This window comes from Gopherus evgoodei, chromosome 21 (assembly GCF_007399415.2).
Source record: "Gopherus evgoodei ecotype Sinaloan lineage chromosome 21, rGopEvg1_v1.p, whole genome shotgun sequence".
NCBI classification, from domain to species: domain Eukaryota; kingdom Metazoa; phylum Chordata; order Testudines; family Testudinidae; genus Gopherus; species Gopherus evgoodei.
Window position 1 is genome coordinate 9,149,305 of NC_044342.1, and position 3,782 is coordinate 9,153,086.

The following is a 3,782-nucleotide window of genomic DNA, read 5'->3' on the forward strand; positions in this document are numbered from 1 at the left end:
AGGCTGTGGTAGATCAGAGAAGAGAAACTAAGGGCTAGTCTACATTAGAATCATTACAGTGATGCTGCTGTACCGATGTAGTTGCACCGCTGTCATGTTGCTAGAACGTAGATGCTCTATGACACCTCCCCAAGCCATGGTAGCTGTGTCATCAGAAGAGCTTCTCCTGCTGACATAGCGCTGTCCACACTGGTGCTTAGGCATGGGCGGTGCATGAACCTCCCCATTTGGGGAGGCTATTCCCCTGCCCTGCCCCTTCCACCTAGCCCCCCCCACTACTCCACCCCCCCAATCTCACTCCCAGGGGCCAGAGAAGCCTCAAGCCACTCACCATAGCTGGAGAGATCCAGCCCGCCCACCCAAGCCTCCCGAAGCCCCAGCCAACCTGCCCACCTGAGCCGCCTCCAGTGCCTGCCCGCCCAAGCTGCCCTGAGCCCCAGCCACCTGGAGGCTCTGAACCCCGCTGTGACTCATGCCCGGCAGGGAGCATTAGCAGAGGTTTACAGAGTCTTATCCTCCCTCAGCACCTCTTACGTGCCACCCATGCACATAGATTGGTTTAACTTACGATGCTCAGGGGGGTGACTTAATCACATCCTGAGTGACATAAATTATACCGAAGTAAGCACTAGCGCATGCAAGCCCCAAGTCACCCAATGACAGACGAGGGCCGTAATCACTGAAGTATCCTTCCTCTTAAAAACTGAGATGGAGCAATAAATGGCCAGGCAATGTTTGTTACACAAGTGCCCCTGCTTCCTAATCTGTAAGGATTTCCAAGTGCTATTCAAGGCAGTGCCAATTGACTAGGTGGCCTTCAGAAATGATGCATGTTTATGTTCTACAGAAAGGCATTGAAATGTAAGCAAATCCCAAATTCACTTTCCTAAAAAAAACAGGCATGACAATAGCCAAGGGAGGTGTCATAAACAGACAGTTAAGGGTTAATGTCTTTTTTACCTGTAAAGGGTTAAGAAGCTCAGTGAACCTGGCTGACACCTGACCAGAGGACCAATGAGGGGAGAAGATACTTTCAAATCTTGGTGGAGGGAAGTCTTTGTGTTGTTTGTGTTGTTCGTTGTTCACTCTTGGGGCTAAGAGGGACCAGATGTACACCCAGGTGTTCCCAATCTTTCTGAATCAGTCTTTCATGTTTCAGAATTGTAAGTATAGCCAGGCAAGGCAGATTAGTCTTATGTTTGTTTTCTTTCAATTTGTGAATGCTTTTCCTTTTGCTGGAAGGATTTTTACATCTGTTTACTGTAACTTTGAATCTAAGGCTGGGGGGTGGGGGAAGTCCCTCTAGTCTATATAACTCTGAAAAGCTTGTAAGCATTTTCCATCCTGATTTTACAGAGATAATTTTTACTTTTTCTTTCTTTAATTAAAAACTTTCTTTTTAAGAACCTGATTGATTTTTCCTTACTTTGGAATCCAAGGGATTGAGTCTAAACTCACCAGGGATTGATGGGGGGAAAAGGAAGGGAATGGTTAATTCCTCTTTGTTTTAAGATTCAAGGAGTTTGGATCTGTGTAGCTTCCCAAGGCAACCCAGGGAGGGGAAAGTCTGGGGAGGAAAGAAGGGGGGAATGACTTATTTCTCCTTGTTTTAAGACCCAAGGGGTTTGGATCTTGGGTTCCCCAGGGAAGGTTTTTAGGGGAACAGAAGTGTGCCAGACACAGACTTCTGGCTGGTGGCAGCGTACTAAATTTAAGCTAGTAATTAAGCTTAAAACTGATCATGTAGGTCCCCACTTTTTGGATGCTAATGTTCAAAGTGGGGAAAAAACCTTTACAGGAGGCTTTCTAAAATATGAATAAAGTGAACGGGGACAACTCAGAGGCAAGTTAGAAATATCTCAGGGTGGAGCCCCTGGTTCTGAGGTAAGTAGGTTTTGGTCCTAATTGGCTTTGACAAGTTTTTTAAATAAATGCTGGTGGTTTTCAAAATGCTATCTATATTGGTAGCTCTTCATATGGGAATTACACGAATGTTAATTAAGACAAAGTTTACTATTAAAAAGCCAAGGAGAAACTAGGAAATAATTAATTATGGTAGCAGAAATACAGATCTGGCAAAAGGCAGACTGAAGGTTAGTTAAACAAGGGGCATGATTATAACTGATTACATGAAGGATAGTAGTCTAACTTTACATTAGACATGCTGTCATAAACAGATAAGTAAGAATTAATAGAACAGAAGTACTTCATATCTCTTTTGCCTGTAAAGGGTTAACAAAATCAGTGAGCCTGGCTGTCACCTGACCAGAGGACCAATCAGGGGACAGGATACTTTCAAATCTTGAGAGAGGGAAGTTTTTGTGTGTGCTGTTAGTTTTGGTTGTTGTTCTCTCTGGGTTCTGAGAGGGACCAGACGTGCAACCAGGTTTCTCTCCAATCTCTTTGATACAGGCTCTTATGAGTTTCTGAATAGTGAGTACTAGGTAGATAAGGAGAGTTAAGCTTATGTTTGTTTTCTTTGTTTGCAAACGTGTATTTGGCTGGGAGGAGTTCAAATGTGTATTTGGCTGGGACGAGTTCAAATTTGTATTTTGCTGAAAGGATTTTAATTTGTACTTGTATACTTAGGCTGGGAGGGTATTCCCAGTGTCTATAGCTGAAAGACCCTGTACCTATTCCATTTTAAATTTACAAAGATAATTTCTACTGTTTTTCTCTCTTTAATTAAAAGTTTCTTGTTTAAGAACCTGATTGTTTTTTTATTCTGGTGTGAGACCCCAGAGGATGGGGTCTGGATTCACCAGGGAATTGGTGGGGAGAAAGGAGGGAAGGGGGAGAGAGAGGCTAATTTCTGCCTGTGTTAGGATTACTGTCTCTCTCAGGGAGAGTCTGGGAGGGGGAGAGAGAAGGAGGGGGGAAGGTGAATTTTCCTCTCTGTTTTGAGATTCAAGGAGTTTGAATCACAGTAATCTTCCAGGGTAACCCAGGGAGGGGAAGGCTGGGAGAGGCAACGGTGAGGGAAAGGGTTTACTTTCCTTGTGTTAAGATCCAGAGGGACTGGGTCTTGGGGATTCCCAGGCAAGGTTTTGGGGGGACCAGAGTGTACCAGGCACTGGAATTCCTGGTCGGTGGCAGAGCTACAAGTACTAAGCTGGTAATTGAGCTTAGAGGAATTCATGCTGGTACCCCATCTTTTGGACCTTAAGGTTCAGGGTGGGGAATTATACCATGACACATGCCCATTGTCCATCAAGATACGGTGAGAGAAAACATCACCCCAGAATGGCGTCATTTCATCTTAGAGCGTGCGTATAAAATCAAACGTGTGACTATATTGCAGTGCCTGCTCACTCTAGGTAACCAGTTTATTCTAAACAAAGCTTATAATTGTTTCATTCGTTGTGCCATTCCCAGTGCTCCAGTAAACTCACTTATCCATCACCACCCTGGAGGCTCAAACCTTAAAGAATTCAGGTTGGTTTTATTGCTTATCATTGAACTACTAACTGGGAATAGATAAATCTAAGGTTACAACATCCGATTCCTACATGGTGCTCAGTACCTCCAAGGAAATGATGCATGCCCTCAACTACCTCTGCAAGCCAGGGAGAAGATATTCAGGGGCAGACTTGTGTCATCTCCCAAGACTGGGCTAAGGAGGTGCATAGGAATCAGCCCCACAAGCAAGTCTGGAGAGGCAGCTGAGAAACTGAGGTGGAAAGTTCCCTGAGAATGAGATGAGATGTTAGGAAGAGAGAGAAGGGCAGAAAGCAGGAGAGTGAAGGAAAGATAGCCAGGGATGTGTAAAATGACAGATGGAC